The 20,396-nt window shown below is 44.1% G+C and overlaps 1 protein-coding gene across 1 annotated transcript in view; it reads left to right on the top strand.

Moving 5' to 3' along the window:
* KAZN (kazrin, periplakin interacting protein) overlaps positions 1–20,396 on the top strand; it is a 1,344,061-nt gene that overhangs the window by 763,786 nt on the left and 559,879 nt on the right. The window lies entirely within an intron of this gene.

Raw genomic sequence — 20,396 nt, 5'->3', positions numbered from 1 at the left:
GGCATCTAAGCCGTGCAGCCTGGTCCTTACGCTCAAACCCCAGCATAAACAGCAAAGGCCTTCACTAGCCGTGTTTAACCACAGGGAGGAAAGTGCAGGTATAATCCACCCAGAGATTAGGAAAAGGATTAAAAAGCTACCTGGATCCTTCTCATCTCTCCTCTGCCCCCATGGGGCATCGATACCATATTCTCTTCTCTGCTCATTATTGTCAGAGAACATGAAGAAGAGTCTCTCTCCCTCTCTTTCTAAATGCCCCCATTTGTTAGAGTACCCCTAACCAAGATTCTTGGGACTGGGTTCAAAGCTGAGAATCTGAATTATTCATTTGGTGCCCCTAAAATATAATTTATTCTTTATAAATAAAGAGTAAATTTTATAAATATAGATGGTTTCCCCAGTGGCTCAGCCAAAAATAATCCATCTGCAGTGCAGGAGATGCAGGTTTGATCCCTGGGTCGGGAAGATCCCCTGGAGGAGGGCATGGCAACCCACTCCAGTATTCTGGAAAATCCAATGGACAGAGGAGCCTGGCGGGCTATAGTCCATAGGGTCGCAAAGAGTCAGACATGACTGAGCCACTGAGCACAGCACGCACACACACACAAATACAAATGGTTCAGAATGCTTTCAGTCTGAGAAGCAAAGGTTTCTCAAAGTGAACAGCATTTCTCTCTTTGTCATCACTCTCTGGCACACTATTACCATTTCACTTGGGAAAAGACCCTGGGTGGTGGTTCACTCCTGTTACAGAAGGAGTGGGCTGGGCGAGCAGAAGGCCCCCTGCAGAAAGGGGACCAGGCAGGAGCACTGGGAGCCACCTGCTGGGACCCACACTCCATCTCTGCCCTCTGCACCCACTGCCTCCCCTTCTGGCAACTGGCTGCTCTGGTTTCCAATGGCAAAGGATGCCAACCTGAAGTGACAACTTGGCGGTTGCCAGGGCAACCACTCCCTGTGTTTTCTGGTGGAAACTGTGGTCAGTGGTGCATAGCAGCTGGGTTGGTGGGAACCAGGGACATGTTCAAAGAGGAGTTCCCTCCTCCCATCACAGAAGCTGGAGGAGAGCTCCAAGAATGCCTCCGTGAAAGACTGGGCATGAGCATTCCAAGGGAGGCAGCAGAACTAGAAAAGCTGGGCAAGAGAGAATAATAGTAATAAAATACAGGCAAGAGGAATTTCAAGGATTATGCCTCTAAAAATATATTCTCTAATTTAATGTTCAGTAGGAGGTCACCAATTCACATGGCCTCGCGGTTAGTCTGGGAGAGAAAGTGAGCACCCAGGCTAATGTGAGGCCATAAAGCCAGTAGAGCCAGGGGGATGCTGGAGGCACCTGTGTCCCATCAGAGAGGAAGCCAAGGTCCTCTGGTTGTGCCCACTGGACCACAGACCCATTACAGAGATGAGAAAACTGAGGTGCAGATATTGCAGGAAAGGGGACCCCTTCCAGAGCCAGAGAGTGGGCTCTTGTCTGACCCTTGGAAATGAATTGAATGCAGGAGGACTGCTCTGCCACGTGGCTTACATTTCCAGGTTTTACGGTAACTGGGTGTGTTTCAGGTTGCTTCTGGTCAATCCCTCTGACTCAGGGTCCTTCCTGGTGACGAGGGCGTCACTCAGCCGTGAGGGATTCCAGTGAGGAGAACTCTGGGAAGTTGGTAGGACATAGGGACTGGCGTCTCCTCTCTCCTTTTGACCTTTCCTGAATTCTTCTGGATGCTGGTAGCTTGTTCCACATTCCTTACCAGGACCTCTTGTTGAAGATAACTCACGCAAGTGGTTACTATCAGGCCTGGCCAAGGTTTGCAGTTTTAATCAGCGGTTCCTCTAACACAGAGACACATCTTCCAGTTTTCCAAGAGAAGTTGGAAATACAGATTTTTATATGTAATTTTGTGATTATTTTTCTTTTTTTGTAATTGAAGTATAACTATGTAATCTCCTAATTCTAAAAAGTTAGTACATGCATGGTCAGTCTCTTCAATCATGTCTGACTCTGCAACCCTACGGACTGTAGCCCACCAGGCTCCTCTGTCCATGGGGTTTCTCTAGACAAGAATACTGCTGCTGCTGCTGCTGCTAAGTCACTTCAGTCGTATCTGACTCTGTGTGACCCCATAGACGGCAGCCCACAAGGCCCCGCCGTCCCTGGGATTCTCCAGGCAAGAACACTGGAATGGGCTGCCATTGCCTCCTCCAATGCATGAAAGTGAAAAGTGAAAGTGAAGTCGCTCAGTCGTGTTTGACTCCTAGCGATCCCATGGACTGCAGCCTACCAGGCTCCTCCATCCATGGAATTTTCCAGGCAAGAGTACTGGAGTGGGTTGCCATTGCCTTCTCCGAGACAAGAATACTAGAGTGTACCTATGGCTGATTCTTGTTGGTGTTTGACAGAAAACAACAAAATTCTGTAAAGTAATTATCCTTCAATTAAAAAATAAATAAAGTGGCCAAAAAAAAAAATTTAAGGTAAAAAAAAGAATACTAAAGTGGGTTGCCATGCCCTCCTCCAGGAGATCTTCCTGATCCAGGGATTGAACCCAGGTCTTTTATGTCTCCTGCATTGGCAAGCAGGTTCTTTACCACTAGTACCACATGTGAAGCCCAGAAAGCTTAGCAACTAATTCAAAAACCAAGTTCAAACCAATGCAAGAAGAGGTCAATATGTCAGTGGGTCCAGGTCCATCCTTGGGCCATTACTTAGTCCCAGTTTGTAACCTTGGTCTTAAAACTCCATGAGGGAGAGGGCATGACTTCCATGTTCCAGACTGGGATATTCAGTCTCTAAGTGCTCATGTAGCTGACCCAGGGCCATATGACTACTGAAGTCTCCCCACCGGTGTTCAGCAGGCAAGTTTACCTGGGCCACATGGATTTTCAGAAACCCCTCTCCTTGGCTTGGAGCTCCAAAGTCCACAGCTTGGCTCTACTGTTCCTCTGCAGTGGTGGACAACTGAAATCCAAACACCATCTCAAAAACACTGGGCTGACCAGTAGCTCTCGGGCTCAGTGAACTCACCCAGCAGAGCTCTATCAAGTGACCAATGCCTGGGTCCCACCTCTAGAATTCTGATTTGATCATCTGGAATGGTCCTAGGCACTGGTATTTTTCTTTGAAAAAAGATAAAACCTTCTCCCTGTGATTCTAATGTATATCCAGGGAGTGGCCACCACTGGACCAGCCCCTTGCTTAAGTGTCAAATTCTGGGAATAAGAGGAGGCAAAAGAGTAGTTAGGAGGAAGGGTATTGGAGCCAAACAGTCTTGGATTCAAGTCCCAGAGCCACTGCTTCCCAGCTGAGAAAATTTGGGGGAATCAGTTCACCTTCTGGGCCTCAGCGTCCTCATCTCTATAATGGGGATCACAATAAACACTGCACTCAGTTCTCATGAAGAATTAACATGATGGTGTGTGGAAATGAAGTGGTACCTGGCACATGGCTGCATTCAGTAAAAGTCAGCCTTCAGCTAGCACAGCTGTCAGCCATAGTCACATAGATATACAGGCAAACAGCAGTGAACCTGGGCAAAGTTTTGTTGCTGTTACTCAGTCACTAAGTCCTGTCCAATCCTTTGCAACCCCATGGACTGCAGCGCACCAGGCTTCCCTGTCCAACACTGTCTTCTGGAGTTTGCTCAAACTCCATTGAGTCCACTGAGTTGGTGATGCCATCCACCCATCGCATCCTCTGTTGCCCTCCTTCTCCTGCCCTCAATCTTTCCCAGCATCAAGATCTTTTCCAAGAGTTAGCTCTTCACATCAGGTGGCCAAAGTTTTGGAGCTTCAGTTTCACATCAGTTCTTCCAATGAATATTTAGAGTTGATTTCCTCTAGGATCGACTGGTTTGATCTCCTTGTTGTCCAAGGGATGCTTAAGAGTCTTCTCCAGCGCCACAGTTTGAAAGGATCAATTTTTTGGTGCTCAGCCTTCCCTATTTCCAACTCTCATATCCATCCATGACTAATGGAAGCACCATAGCTTTGACTACATGGACCTTTGTCAGCGAAGTAATGTCTGTTTTTTTATATGCTGTATAGGTTTGTCATAGCTTTTCTTCCAAGAAGCAAGCATCTTTTAATTTCATGGTTGCAGTCACTGTCTACAGTGATTTTGGAGCCAAAGAAGAAAAAAAATCTATCACCGTTTCCATTTTTTCCCTAATCGATTTGCTGTGAGGTGATGGGACCAGATGATCTTAGCTTTTTGAATGTTGGGTTTTAAGCCAGCTTTTTTACTCTCCTCTTTCACCCTCATCAAGAGGCTCTTTAGTTCCTCTTTGCTTTCTGCCGTTAGAGTGGGATGATCTGCATATCTGAGCAGAGTTTGGGAGGCTTGAATTGCAGGCACACACACCTAATGTCAGTTCACAGCTGAGCCCCAGATGGCCCTGAACCCATTCCCAGATGAATCTCCTCATGGGAGAAACCACCCTTCCTGGGGAATGTCTTAAACTCTTACTCTTAATTTCCCTCTCCTTCAAGCCAAGTGAAGAAGAATCTGCAGGATCAGCTGACCCACATATGTGTCCCCACTGAAACTTTCAGCAGCCAAGTCCACTCCACCACCAGCATCCTCCTAACTCTTATAATAGATATGCTCTGAAGGAGACAAAGGCCATTTAGAGGAAAGCACCTTAGGAACATTAACTAGGTACTCACATCTCTAGAAAGATCTGTGTAGTGGAGTGCATGTTTTCATGAACAGTACTCTTCTAAAGTTATGTTAAAACTACTCTCTCTTGTCTAAATAGATTCCTCTGGTAGAAACCCCCTCCTGCTTTCCCAAGCCCTCTAAGTAAGCTTTGGCTAGGATAACAAGTCATTCTTAGTGGTCAATGATTTGTACATAAGCACTGAGTCACAAGTGAATTGAAAGTGAAAGTCACTCAGTCGTGTCCAACTCTTTGTGATCCCATGAACAATACAGTCCATGGACTTCTCCAGGCCAGAATACTGGAGTTGGTAGCCTTTCCCTTCTCCAGGGAATCTTCCCAACCCAGGGATCAAACCCAGATCTCCCACAATGCAGGTGGATTCTCTACCAGCTGAGCCACAAGGGAAGCCCAAGAATACTGGAGTGGGTAGCCTATCCCTTCTCCAGCGGATCTTCCCAACCCAGGAATCGAACCAGGATCTCCTGCATTTCAGGTGGATTCTTTACCAACTGAGGTATCAGAGAAGCCCCAAACCAGTCCACAACTGCACATACCAAAGTGTTGCTTCTTTGAATACATTTAATGGGAAAGACCAGCTCCCCTGGCCTCTAATTCTGCTACAGTGAGAATTCCTTAGCTCTTTTTAGGGATTATATTGATTTCAAAGAATAAGCTGTTAATAGTTATAGCCAGGGAGGGTCTGTCATCAAGCATGTCTCCAATAGTTTTGGGTTGAGGTCTCTGACCCACGGTCAGAACTGACAAGTGCAGTTTCGTTGTGTGGATGGACTCCCCTTTCTGATTAGTGGTTGAATGGGGCATGGAGCTTGCATGGCAAATCTGCTTTGCCCAAAGCTTCACAAAAGGGAAGCCTTGGAACCTACACATTTGAGCCAAGAACAACCGGGACTTAGTCTTTCGACAACAGCAGTGTATTAATAGAACAACAAAAAGGATCATTTAGCAATCACTGGTAAGTGATTTGCCATTGACATGTTTGCCCAAAAAGATATAAATAAAGATCTCCACTCTCCCTGCAGTTGTGGTGGGGAAGGCCTCCACTCCTAATAATGCTATTTTCTCTCTCTTTTGTGTCCAACTCTTTGTGACCCCATGGACTGTAGCCTACAAGGCTCCTCTGTCCATGGAATTTTCCAGGCAAGAGTACTGGAGTGGGTTGCCATTTCCTTCTCCAATAATGCTATAGGAAGTAGCTTTACTTCGGGAATTACAATGAATCTACATTAAAGATGTTTTACAACTGGGAATATTTTCCAACATCCCTGACATCTAAATGCTATGTAGGAAAGTTGGGTTTGCAAGTTCAATGGAGAAGAAAAGGGGTTCCCAGGGCATTTTACCATCATTTGCTTTATTTTTATCTTTTTGGCTGCATGGTGTCTTAGTTATGGCATGCAAGCTTCTCTCTAGCTGTGACTCATGGGCTCAGTAGCCCTGAGATATGTGGGATTCTAGTTCCCCAACCAGAGATTGAACCCATGTCCTCTCAATTACAAGGTGGATTCTTAACCGCTGGATCACCAGAGAAGTCCCCAGTCATTTTCTTTACTTTATAAAGTTGGCTAGGTATACAAGGGCAGATAGCCCAGCCACCAGACAATAGAGCTCTACTGAATTCTGCCTGGTGATCAGCTCTAGGCATGCCAGGGACCATGAATGTCTGGTTCACTCCTGAATCTGCTGGGTTTTACACAAGGTCAGACACATAGTAGGTTCCCCATCTGTGTTTGCTGACCATCTAGACAAGTGACCTGGGTATTTGTACAAAGCAGTGGTGAGGGTAATGGGCTTGCCTCGTACTTCTGAGGCATCACACCAGAGAGATTGGAAAGTCGCCAGAAACCAAGATTCAGGTGACCTCTGAACAATGTGGCTGCAAAGACAATATCAGAGAGCAACTTGTGTGCATGCATGAAGCAATGTTACCTGTGGTATCAATACTCCAACCACTAAGAAGGAGTATTGGCACTGCAGAAACTGACAAATGCCATAGGTCACAGCATTTTTTGTGCAGAAAGGAGGTTGTTAAACATTTATGTGTGCTCATGCTCAGCCATTCAGTCATGTCCAACTCTTTGCAACGCTATGGCCTGTAGCCTGCCAGGCTCCTCTGTCATGGGATTTTCCAGGCAAGAGACCTGGAGTGGGTTGCTATTTCCTTCTGCAAGTGGTCTTCTTGACCCAGAGATTGAGCCTGAGTTTCCTGTGCCTCCTGTCTTGGCAGATGGATTCTTCACCACTGAGTCACCTGGGAATACCATTAATTTGGATGTACATGAAAATTAAAATTTTTGTATGGGGGTGTGAAGCTAAATCTTTCAAACCTCAAACCAATCAACTGAGAGTAAATTTCTCTCCTCTTTGTTTTCAAACCCATGAAAGACCAGAAAGTTTTTTCTCCAGGACGTTTTTCTCAATTTACATTCTTTTTTACCCAAAATGATAGTAGCTCCTTGTCAGATAAGTAACTGTGCACAGAAGAGTTTCTGTCTATATCTTCCTACTATAATTAGCTTGGCAAACAGTTGACCTTGAGTCTCTTGGCTCCTAGTGTCCCTATCTCTGAGAAGAGACAATGAGATTACATGAGCTTCCACGGCCCACTTGTCTCTGATATTCTGAATCCTGATTCTACTAATAGGTAGCTCTTAGTGCCAAGTTCTAAATAGTCCTAAGGATCTTTACATGGCTGATCTGCACAGTCTTAAAAGAGAGTTTGCCATCAAATTCAGAAAGCCATAAATGATAAGTCATTGGGAAACTGAAAGAACGCATTTTGTGCCCAAGAGCCACAGATGGGAATATGGCGGGGGAGGGTAAATCAGTATGGATCTTAATTTAGCCCCAACACCTGGCAATAGCAATCATTTTCTAAACTGGAACAATATGGGAGACACCTGCATTGACCCCAATCTTTTGCATTCATTAAATGAAGCTATTTTTAAAGTTTTTGTGTGAAAAGTGAAAGTGAAATTCACTCAGCTGTGTCCGACTTTTTGTGACCCATACAAATACAGTCCATGGAATTCTCTATGCCAGAATACTGGAGTCGGGTAACCTTTTCCTTCTCCAGGGGATTTTCCTAACCCAGGGATCAAATCCAGGTGTTCCACATTTCAGGCAGATTCTTTACCAGCTGAGCTACAAGGAAAGTCCAAGAATACTGGAGTGGGGAGCCTCTCCCTTTTCCAGTGGATCTTCCTGACCCAGGAATCTAACTGGAGTCTTCTGCATTGCAGGCAGATTCTTTACCAACTGAACATCAGGGAAGCCCCAAAGTTTTTGTGTACCCCAACTACCTAATTGGATACCAGTTGGAGGGAAAATCTTTGAAATCACTGGATCAAAGATCAAGAATATGTGTCCAAAGGTGCTGGATACATGATACAAAAGAGTGAAATAGTCCAGGTGTCAGAGAAGCTGACGTAGACACATTTTTTCTTATTAAATGTATTTATAATAATAAATATTTATAAATATATAAATAAGCACAGAGGATAGTCTTTCATGTCACAAAAAAGTTTAGCCTTTGCCATTTTTTTCTTGATAAATGTGGTTATCTTGGTCTATGTTTTCCTACTTTTCATAAGACAAGGACACAAATATTTCCTACCATAAGATAAGGACAAGCTTGGTGAGGCTTGTCACGTGACAGCTGACCTAGGTGAGGACCATAATGAAGAAGGGAGCTTTCTCAGCTGGAGAGAAAGCCATTGCTCAGTGCCAGCTGACAGTGGCCGTGAGGGGATGGGCCCAGTGTCTGCAGCCGGATCTCAAAGGTTTTCAAAGCACACTGGGGGCCAAATAAAACAAGTCTATGAGGTACAATAACTCTCTCCCCAACTCAGACACCCAATTTTTCATCCTCTACCCTAGATCGTGAGATCCATGAAGGTAGACAGTTACTTTGCACTTTTTTTCCTTTGGCTGTGTTGGGTCTTTAGCATGTGGGATCTTCAATATGCCATGCAAGCTCTTAGTTACAGCACATGGGATCTGGTTCCCTGACCAGGTATCAAACTTGAGCCCCCTACATTGGGAGTTCAGAGTCTTAACCACTGGTCCACCCAGCAAGTCCTTTGACATCTTATTAATGGCTATGTGCCCAGTCCCTGCCACAGAGTCTGGCTTTCAGTAAACAGTCGAAGACTGGTTGACTCCAGAATAAGAAACCAGCAAGTCTGCTAATAATAGAACTTGACCTTCATCAATGCCCTGCATTGGAAGAACACAAACAACTTTGCAAATTTAACTTGTGCTGATGTGAGCACCACCAAACCCTGGTGTCAAGGAGAGGGGAGAGTCTTCCCAGTTCCACCGCCACTCTCGTGATGACACACTGACAGCAGAAATGACAAATCCGGTCTCATTTTTGAGCTCTGAAGCTATGTGTCAACATAAAGCAATGACAACCTGTGCTCAGGTAGCCTGGAGGTGGGTGCCAGACATTCTGCAGGGAGGGTCCAGCTCTTCACATTGAATTGGAGGACTTGTGATCAGTTGTCTTCAGGAGCAACTCCACAGCAGAAGTGGTATTTTATCATTATGTTATGTGTGTTGTGTGTGTGCATGCTCAGTCGTGTCTGACTTTTTGCAACCCCATGGACTGTAGCCTGCCAGGCTCCTCTGTCCTTGAAAGTGATATGTCTGGAGTGATATGGCAGAAACCAACACAATATTGGGAAGCAATCATCTGCCAATTAAAAATAAATTGATTAAAAACAAATTTTATTTTATTTATTTATTTTTTTTTTGTCTTCTTTGGAGAAATGTCTATTTAGATCTTTGGCCCATTTTTTGATTGGGTCATTTATTTTTCTGGAGTTGAGCTGTAGGAGTTGCTTGTATATTTTTGAGATTAGTTGTTTGTCAGTTGCTTCATTTGCTATTATTTTCTCCCATTCTGAAGGCTGTCTTTTCACCTTGCTAATAGTTTCCTTTGATGTGCAGAAGCTTTTAAGTTTAATTAGGTCCCATTTGTTTATTTTTGCTTTTATTTCCAATATTCTGGGAGGTGGGTCATAGAGGATCCTGCTGTGATGTATGTCAGAGAGTGTTTTGCCTATGTTCTCCTCTAGGAGTTTTATAGTTTCTGGTCTTACGTTGAGATCTTTAATCCATTTTGAGTTTATTTTTGTATATGGTGTTAGAAAGTGTTCTAGTTTCATTCTTTTACAAGTGGTTGACCAGATTTCCCAGCACCACTTGTTAAAGAGATTGTCTTTAATCCATTGTATATTCTTGCCTCCCTTGTCAAAGATAAGGTGTCCATATGTGCATGGATTTATCTTTGGGCTTTCTATTTTGTTCCATTGATCTATATTTCTGTCTTTGTGCCAGTACCATACTGTCTTGATGACTGTGGCTTTGTAGTAGAGCCTGAAGTCAGGTAGGTTGATTCCTCTAGCTCCATTTTTCTTTCTCAAGATCGCTTTGGCTATTCGAGGTTTTTTGTATTTCCATACAAATTGTGAAATTATTTGTTCTAGCTCTGTGAAGAATACTGTTGGTAGCTTGATAGGGATTGCATTGAATCTATAAATTGCTTTGGGTAGTATACTCATTTTCACTATATTGATTCTTCTAATCCATGAACATGGTATATTTCTCCATCTATTAGTGTCCTCTTTGATTTCTTTCACCAGTGTTTTATAGTTTTCTATATATAGGTCTTTAGTTTCTTTAGGTAGATATATTCCTAAGTATTTTATTCTTTTCGTTGCAATGGTGAATGGAATTGTTTCCTTAATTTCTCTTTCTGTTTTCTCATTATTAGTGTATAGGAATGCAAGGGATTTCTGTATGTTGATTTTATATCCTGCAACTTTACTATAATCATATAAAAACAAATTTTAAAAACATTTAGCACAGTGCCTGATTTGCAAGAAACACAATACATGATTTTTTTTTTTTAAGAAATACATAAATAAAGAGTACTGGAGTGGGTTGCCATTTCCTCCTCCAGGGGATCTTCCCTCCTTCCCGGGGATCAAACCCATATCTCTTGGTCCTCCTGCACTGGCAGGTGGATTCTTTACCACTGCACCACCTGGGAATCCCCATTATGTTATACTAGGCACCAAAATGAGCAACCATGAGACAATTCAAAAGGCAAACAGATCTGCAGAGCACAGCTCCAGGTGCCAGTAATGCGTATGCTTCAGGAGCAACCCAACCTCCCAAGAGGCATGTACACAGCGTCCTTTCTGTTTTTACTGCTTGTCACTCATTTGCCATCAAGGAGCTTAGCAAGGATTAATGTTTATTTAGAGATCTTAGGATGAGCCATCCATTGTGATAAATACAAATTGGGGGTACTGAGAGAATTTTAAAATGCATTCTTAGCTGGGCTTCATTTAGTTTCTTGTTCCTTTCAAACATGGAGCCATGCCTTGTTTCTAGGTCAGCTGTTTGGGAGAAAGTCATGGAGCCTCCATCTTTGGCATAAAAAGACATCAGGTTCACACAGTAGCATGTGGACTTTGGAGTGTGTGCATACAGGAGGATCTGTTTCCTGCTCCTGCTAGAACCTGGGCTTCTTGACAGCTCTCATCCACAGTTCTCTGTGCTCCAGCAACTAGACCAGCATATGGTCCAAAGCAAGCCGTCCTGGTTAAGGATCTTTTCATTTCACAGAACAGAAACCAACTCAAAGTAGCTCAAGATAAAAGTGGGGCTTTAAAAGCATCCAAAGTCCCATGCGGAGGAGGGGCTCAGGACTCTCTTCTTTCTTCTTTCCTCCCACTTCTCATTTTTCCTTTTCTCCTCCCACCTCCTCTCTGCCTCCTCTGCCTTCTCATCTCACCCAGGTCCAAAATGGTTGCTCCAGTTCCAATGAGATGTGATCCAAGGATACAGGATCTTTTAGCTCAGGCATCTGCTATTAACTGGAACTGCTTTTTCTATCTCTTGGTTTAAAAGGAATCTGATTGGTCCAAGCCAGTCCCTCAGGTTTCATCTTCCAATCAGCTAAGCTGGACCTGAGGAGAGAGTAGCAGAGATGTCGGATGGGTAAGGTGGGCCCTTCTGGGGCTAAAAGTAAAAGAAGGAAGTATATCTGTTTTAGGTGTTTGACAGTAAATGCATGATGGGCAAGTCAGCTTACCAATCACAGAGTCCTTCCTCCTAACAAATAGAGGAACAAAAATAAACAACTGGAAATGAGTTAGTGACATTCCTGTCCTGGGAAAGGCAGTTCTCACAGTCCATCCTGCAAGACAACTAAGTTCTACCCTCAAAGCAGGTGACACTGGACCCTTTGGAAAGACTGAGCTATAGCTGCTCCACCTTTAAAATGAGAGTAGAATTACCTGCCTCACGGGGTAGTTGTGAAAATTATAAGAGGTCAGTAGCAGAAGAGACTACACAATGACAAAGTCAGGAGTCCAGGCCCAAGGCCAGGGCCTCCAAACCTTGCCACTGAGGGCTCAGAAAGCACAACTTTCATGAAGTTCAGTCATTGCTATTTGAAGGTGAACCTCCTACCTCGACCCCAGGAAGTAATACTGTTCAGCCACAGGAGTCGAAACACCAGAAATCAAGTTCCAGACCTGCTTGCCACTCCTGTGTGACCTCAACAATGTCACACACCCTCTCCAAGCCCCTGTTTTGTCACAAGTAATAGGGAGAAGTGGAAGAGAACCAGAGATACCCACCAATCAAAGAAACACACTCATTCAGTTTTAATTGCTGAGGAGCAGAATTAGAAAATATAAATCAATACAGTGAGTTTTTCATAGGGCCTAGTTTATTCAGTTCAAAGGACTATACATTATTCTGAGGTTGTGTGTGTATGTGTGTGTGCACTCAGTCATGACCACCCTTTATGACCCCATGGACTGTAGCCTGCCAGGCGCCTCTGTCCATGGAGTTTTCCAGGCAAGAATACTGGAGTGGGTTGCCATTTCCTTCTCCAGGGTATCTTCCCGACCCAGGGATCAAACTCTCATCTCTTGTATCTCCTGCATTGACAGATGGATTCATTACCACTAGTGCCACCTGAGAAGCCCTCCCTACTCTTTTTGTGTTTAATTGGCCTTTCTTTAGTGATGGTGAAGGTAGTACTTTGTTTTAACACTCCTGTTGTCTCTCTTGATGAAATCGGAGGCTGGCAACTCCGTGTCCATCCTCTGTTTATTTTTATTGGTCTGTGAAATCCCTAAGTATGGCAATTAGGGGATGAGATGACCTCTATAGACCTTTTAAGCTCTGACAAGATTTGATTATTTTCTTTTTTAAGTCTCTATTGAATATGTCACAATATTGCTTCTATTTTATATTTTGTTTTTTTGGCTGGGATGTATGTGGGATCTTAGTTCCCCAACCAGGGATTGAACCCACACCTCCTGCACTGGAAGATGAAGTCTTAGCCAGGACCACCAGGGAAGATCCTTGAGAGGATCTGATTCTAAGGGAGGCATAAGAATGCACAGACCTGGGAGCCAGACAACCTGGGCTCAAAGTCTGACCCCAACACTTAGAACCCTATGACTGTGGGCAAATTATTTATCCTCCTTGTTTCTCATCTAAAAATGGGAATAATAACACTACCCACCTGACAGTGTTGCTGTGAGGATTAAACACGTTCGAAGATACAAACTGCTTTGGGCTGTGCCCAGCACAAATAAAGTGCTCCCTGAGTAACCATAGCAAAGATAATGGGAAGGAGATGGGGGAAGAGAAGCAAGGAGAAAAGGGGAGAAGAAGAACAGAAAGCTCCTCTCCTCTCTGAGTCCTGCTGGCAGTCACACTGGAGTGGGGGATCACTTGGTTCCATTAGCATTATCAACATTTATGGGAAAAAGTCTCCAACGATGTTAGCTGCCCAGTGGTGGCCAAACCATGGATTGGCTGCCCTTGAATCAGGTGTCCCTGACATCCAATCAGCTGCAGCAGGGGGCGTGGTCAAATCCTAGAGTGGTGTCAAAACCCCAAATGAAATGGGAATGCTCCAGAAAGGGTACCACTAGAGTTTACCAAAATCTTTTAGGTAATGGCACAGCTAATAAGAGCTGAAAGGGTGAGAAAAAGCCTTTGAAGGGGACCAAAACGGACACAAAAGGTCCAGGGTGGAGGGGGGAAAAAATGAAAGAAATCATGATTGGGAGGCTTATTTTATAGCACTGTCTTAATTGGCTACTTTGGGGTCAGGTGCTCAGTTCAGTACAGTTCAGTTGCTTACTTGTGTCTGACTCTTTGCAACCCCGTGGACTGCAGCACACGTTTCCGTGTGCATCACCAACTCCTGGAGCTTTCTCAAACTCATGTCCATCAAGTCAGTGATGCCATCCAACCATCTGTTATCCCCTTCTCCTCCCACCTTCAATCATTCCCAGCATCACGGTCTTTTCCAATGAGTCAGTTTTTCACATCAAGTAGCCAAAGTATTGGAATTTCAGCTTCAGCATCAGTCCTTCCAATGAATTCTCACGGTTGATTTCCTTTAGGATTGACTGGTTTGATCTCCTTGAGTTCCAAGGGACTCTCAAGAGTCTTCTCCAACACCACAGTTCAAAGGCATCAATTCTTCAGCGTTCAACTTTCTTTATTTTTTTTTAATTTTATTTTCTTTCCAAACTTTACATAATTGTATTAGTTTTGCCAAATATCGAAATGAATCCACCACAGGTATACATGTGCTCCCCATCCCGAACCCTCCTCCCTCCTCCCTCCCCATACCATCCCTCTGGGTCGTCCCAGTGCACTAGCCCCAAGCATCCAGTATCGTGCATCGAACCTGGACTGGCAGCTCATTTCTTACATGATATTTTACATGTTTCAATGTCATTCTCCCAAATCTTCCCACCCTCTCCCTCTCCCACAGAGTCCATAAGACTGTTCTATACATCAGTGTCTCTTTTGCTGTCTCGTACACCGGGTTATTGTTACCATCTTTCTAAATTCCATATATATGTGTTAGTATACTGTATTTATGTTTTTCCTTCTGGCTTACTTCACTCTGTATAATAGGCTCCAGTTTCATCCACCTCATTAGAACTGATTCAAATGTATTCTTTTTAATGGCTGAGTAATACTCCATTGTGTATATGTATAGTCCAACTCTCACATCCATACAAGACTACTGGAAAAACCATAGCTTTGACTAGATGGACCTTTGTTGGCAAAGTGATGTCTTTACTTTTTAATATGCTGTCTAGGTTGGTCATAGCTTTTCTTCCAAGGAGCAAGTGTCTTTTAGTTTCATGGCTGCAGTCACCATATGCAGTGATTTTGGAGCCCAAGAAAATAAAGTCTCTCACTGTTTTCATTGTTTCCCTGTCTATTTGCCATGAAGTGATGGGACCAGATGCCATGATCTTAGTTTTCTTAATGTTGAGTTTTAAGCCAACTTTTTCACTCTCCTCTTTCACTTTCATCAAGAGGGTCTGTAGTTCTTCTTCACTTTCTGCCATAAGGGTGGTGTCATCTGCATATCTGAGGTTATTGATATTTCTCCTAGCAATCTTGATTCCAGCTTGCTCTTCATCCAGCCTGGCATTTCACATGATATACTCTGCATTGAAGTTAAATAAGTAGGGTGACAATATACAGCCTTGATGTACTCCTTTCCCAATTTGGAGCCAGTTAGTCTATTGTTCCATGTCCAGTTCTAACTGTTGCTTCTTGACCTGCATACAGATTTCTCAGGAGGCAGGTCAGGTGGTCTGGTATTCCCATATCTTGAATAATTTTCCACTGTTTGTGGTGATCCACACAAAGGCTTTGGGGTAGTCAATAAAGCAGAAGTAGATGTTTTTCTGGAACTCTCTTGCTTGATGATCCAGTGGATATTGGCTATTTGATCTCTGGTTCCTCTGCCTTTTCTAAATCTATCTGAAAGTTCACAGTTCACATACAGTTGAAGCCTGGCTTGGAGAATTTTGAACATTACTTTGCTAGTGTGTGAGATGAGTGCAATTGTGCGGTGATTTGAACATTCTTTGGCATTGCCTTTCTTTGGAATTGGAATGAAAACTGACCTTTTCCAGTCCTGTGGCCACTATTTAGTTTTCCAAATTTGCTGGAGCATTGAGTTCAGTGCTTTCACAGCATCATCTTTTAGGATTTGAAATAGCTCAACTGGAATTCCATCACCTCCACTAGTTTTTTTCATAGTGAGGCTTCCTAAGGTCCACCTAACTTCTAACTCCAGGATGTCTGGCTCTAGGTGAGTGATCACACCATTGCAGTTATCTGGGTCATGAAGATCTGTTTTGTACAGTTCTTCTGTGTATTCTTGCCACCTCTTAATATCTTCTGCTTCTGTTTTGTCCATACCATTTCTGTCCTTTATTGTGCTTATCTTTGCGTGAAATGTTCCCTTGGTATCTCTAATTTTCTTGAAGAGATCTCTAGTCTTTCCCATTCTATTGTTTTCCTCTATTTCTTTGTATTGATCACTGAGGAAGGCTTTCTTATCTCTCCTTGTGAGGTGCTCAAGCATGGGCCAATCATCTGTGTGGGAGGGAGTGGGTCATGTCACTGGAAAGTAGAACCTTGGCTGCAAGTGGGAGTTCTCCTTCTGTAAAGCTGGAGCTACCTTTAATCTGAGATGGGACAACCATGCTTTCCCTCTGTGGATAGTGTTTTAGAGAGCCCCTAAAATGCCTCTGTATTGAAAAAACTGGTTCCCCAAAGAGAAAGCCCTAGAAAAACCCAGGAGCCCTTGAGACCAATTCGCCCGGTCAGAGCCATACAATTACTTACCAGATAAGTGGTAACATCTTAATCTTTTATTAGGTGAGCATCAGCTCCTTTGGGGACATAGGACTGCCATTCTGTTTGATCGGCAAATAGATTGAAATCTTCCAGCTAATTTGGAGCTATCCATGCTTCTACCTTCTAATTTAGAAAAGAGTGAATTAATTGTGAACAATTACCTGGGAGTCAAAGCATCTGAGACCGGATCCCAGTAATAAGGGAAGTGGAGGGAAACCCATCTGCCATATGTGGAATGAGGAGGAAAGTATGTTGGCTTTGATTTTTTTTCTGGGTAACTGATACCAATTCTAAAGTCATAGACATTTTATAGCTTGACTCACCTGGATAAATTTAACTATATAGACCTCAGCAAACTGCAAGCTTGGCTCTGAAAGACCTGTCATCTCTTCAAAGTAGTCATGGTTCCTGAGACCTATTGCAGAGGATTCTCATTGATGTCCTAAGCTGATCCTAAAATCCTCTGACTCCCTGGTGGATTTTTTCTTACATCACATTTTCAGTGTCTGAAATAGCTGCAGATGTTCGGGAAAATGTATTTCTCCCCAGTCTCATGAGTGCTGGAACAATGCATGTGTAGTTTCAACCGATTTCTGCTTATGTTTATTGAACATCTACTAAGGTGCAAAGAACACCCTGTGTTTATTTTCTGGTCTCTTGCAGTAAATGTTTATTAACGAATGAGCTTTAATTCTTCCCACATGTCCATATGGCAAGTGCCTTCTAGACATTCCAGTTGAAAGCAGGAGATGGCTGTGTTAATGATCAGTGAGCCAAATACTTGATCGCATAGCACTCTGGAGTGTGCTTAGTTAAGACAGCTCATCTCTGAGGGGATTTGTGGAAGACAGTGTTGTGGATCATTTAAGAGGACTTAGAAGTGGTGCTTTGACATGTTTGCTAAGTAGTGGGCATGGGAGGACCAGGATGAATTGTCAAATCAGAAGGACAAAAGCACACCCCATGACTTCCAGAAGAGTCAGATGGTGGCTACCCCCTGTGCAAATGTGAAGCCTGACATGTTGGGGTGGCGGGGCTGGGTGGAGGAGTTCTGCTCCAAGCCCTGGGGCCTCCTGCCATAAGGTTCTCCCAATCTAGTGAAAAACTTAAAATGCAGTTAGAATTTGATTGGCCCTTTTTTGGAGTGCAGCCAGTCACAGGTGGCTCTGGAGCCAGTTCCATTCCCATGAAGTTCTTGGCACCCACAAGAGCTGTTTGGGAGCTTGTTAAAGATAAAGACTCCCAGGTTTCACTCCCAGGAATTCTACCTTGGTAGAACCTAGTAAGGTGCATTCAGCCATATTCCAGGGTATTCCAGTCAGATGTTCCTCCATTCCACAGAGAATCTCTGCATGCATGCATGCTTAGTTGGGTCCAACTCTTTGCTACCCCATGGACTGTAGCCCACCAGGCTTCTCTGTCCCATAAGATTCTCCCCGCAAGAATACTGGAGTGGGTTGCCATTTCCTCCTCAAGGGGATCTTTCCAACTTTGAAAATAATGGTTCATGAGATGCTCCTATGATGGTCTGTCTTCTAAACACCTGCCTTGAACTGCCAACATTGGTACCAAACCTGTCATGGTGAACTCAATCTCTTCCTGGGTTGATCTCCTTGGACGGTGGCACCCCCAACTCTCACCCATAATCCAGAACCTTGGCAGTCACCCTCAGAAATTCATCGTCCTGAGCACCTCACTCTCCTTCCTTCTCAAGTCCCATCAGCTCCATCCCCTAAAGAGTAGTGAGATTTATCCATTCCTCTTCATCTTCTTGACCTTGCCATATAGTTCAAGTGCATCACTTTTCACTCTGATTATTGCAAGAGCTTCCCAACTGGCCTCCTTTTCTTAGGTTTTGTTTGCCTATTTCTGTACAGCTACCAGTGCTATGCTTTGAAGTACAAATGTGATTGTCACTCTTGCCCCCAGATCCCTTCGTGGTACCCAGTTTCTCTCTGAATGTGGTTCAAATGCCTCAACATGGCAGTGGTGGTGATTTAGTTGCTAAGTTGTGTCTGACCCTTTGGACTCCATGGAGCCCACCAGGCTCCTCTGTCAATGGGATTTCCCAGGCAAGAATACTGGAGTGGTTTGCCATTTCCTTCTCCAGGAGACCTTCCCAACCCAGAGACTGAACCCCGGGCTCCTGCATTGCAGGCGGTCTTCTGCATTGCAGGCAGATTCTTTACCAACTGAGCCACCAGGGAAGCCCTATGGTCTAAATGTTTGTGTCCCCTTGAAATTCATGCGTTGAAATCCCAATGCCCATTGTGATCTTGGGAAGTGTTTAGGGAGGTGCTTAGGTCATGAAGGTGGAACTCTCATGAATGGGATTAGTGATTTTAATAAGAGAGAACCCAGAGAGATCCCTTGCCCCTTCCCCCATGTGAGGACACAGGAAGAAGGCACCAGCTATGAACCAGGAAGAGGGGCCTCAGCATAACTCCTGCGCCAGGGCCTTGATCTCAGATTTCCCAGCCTCCACAACTGTGAGCAATACATTTCTAAGCTACCCCAAATACTATGGTATTTTGTTACTGCAGATTGAAGGGACTAAGGCATATGGATGGCATCAGAGGACATTCAGTGCCAGCCTCCTGCCTTCCTGGCTGCTTGCATCTCCCAAGGCTCCCCTTCCCAATGGGGATGTCCTGAAATTAATATTTCACTCTACAGCATTCCCTTTTGCATGGATTTGCCCTCCCTTGCTTTCTCTTCTGGGGAACTCCTACTTAGTTCCTTTTCAGAAAGAGAAACAGAAACCTTTTATCTGTGACTGCGGATCCGTATAAAACACAGCCTGGTGTAGTGCTTGCAGCCAGACTGTCTAGATTCAAACTTCAGCCCCACCGCTTAGTCACTGGGTGGCACTGGCTAAGTTGTCTAAGCTCCCTGTGCCTCAGTGTTCTCACCTCCAATATGAGATGATGGTAGAAGCAACCTCATGGGGTTGATGTCTGAATTAAATGAATTCGTGTATGTTTTGTGCTAGAACATTCAGTGTTATAAATAATTACTGTTTTATTGCTGTTATATACAATATCCATGAAAACATAACTAAGGCACTATCAACAACATTTCCTATAGGAAGAGAATTTTCATACTGGAGGGACAGGGTAAGAAGGAGATATGAAAAAATTATTATGAGGCTGCATACATCAAAAGTATAAAAAAATTAAAGAATCCTGGGGAATTAATTCCCTGGTGGTCCAGTGGTTAGGACTCTGCTTCCATTACAGGGGGCACAGGTTCAATCCCTGATTGGAGAACTAAGATTCTACAAGTTACATGGGCGTGGCCAAAAAAAAAAAAAAGAATCCTGGTCTACCCAGCTCCCAGCTGATAAACAGAGCTTCACCCATTTAGAGGCCTCTGGGGACCCTCCCTAATTGCACCATCCTTCCAGTCCCCTCCCTGTCCCTACCCAGGAACAAAGTGTAATTATTTTTCATGCAATGTCCTTGTAGGTACTTAAATATTTTTTAATAATTTTATTCGTTTATTTATTTTTGGCAGTTCTGGGCCTTCATGGCTGCGTGGGCTTTTCTCTAGTTGCAGCAAGCGGGGGGCTACTTTTCTAGGTGAGTGCGTGGACTTCTCATTGTGGTGGTTTCTTTTGTGGCAGGGCACGGGCTCCAGGGCACACAAGCTTCCATAGTTACAGCATGTGGGCTCAGCAGTTGCACCTCCCGGTCTCTAGAGCACAGGTTCAATAGCTATGGCACCCAGGCTTAGCTGCTCTGTGACATGTGGGATCTTCCGAGTTCAGGGATTGAACCCATGTCTCTTTCCTGTGCAGGCGGACTCTTTACCACTGAGCCAGCAGGAATCCCCCAGCTGCAACTTTTGTTGTGGAACTTCTATGTGTCTTGCATTTATTTCTTTAAAAAAATAATTTATATATTTGGCTGCACCGGGTCTTAGTTGTGGCATTCAGGATCTCTGAGCTTTGTTGTAGCCTGTAGAACCTTGAGTTGCAGCATGTGGGATCTAGTTCTC

This window comes from Bos javanicus, chromosome 16 (genome assembly GCF_032452875.1).
Source record: "Bos javanicus breed banteng chromosome 16, ARS-OSU_banteng_1.0, whole genome shotgun sequence".
Taxonomy (NCBI): domain Eukaryota; kingdom Metazoa; phylum Chordata; class Mammalia; order Artiodactyla; family Bovidae; genus Bos; species Bos javanicus.
Note: the sequence above shows the minus strand (reverse complement) of the source record. Positions and strands in the feature narration are given on the sequence as shown.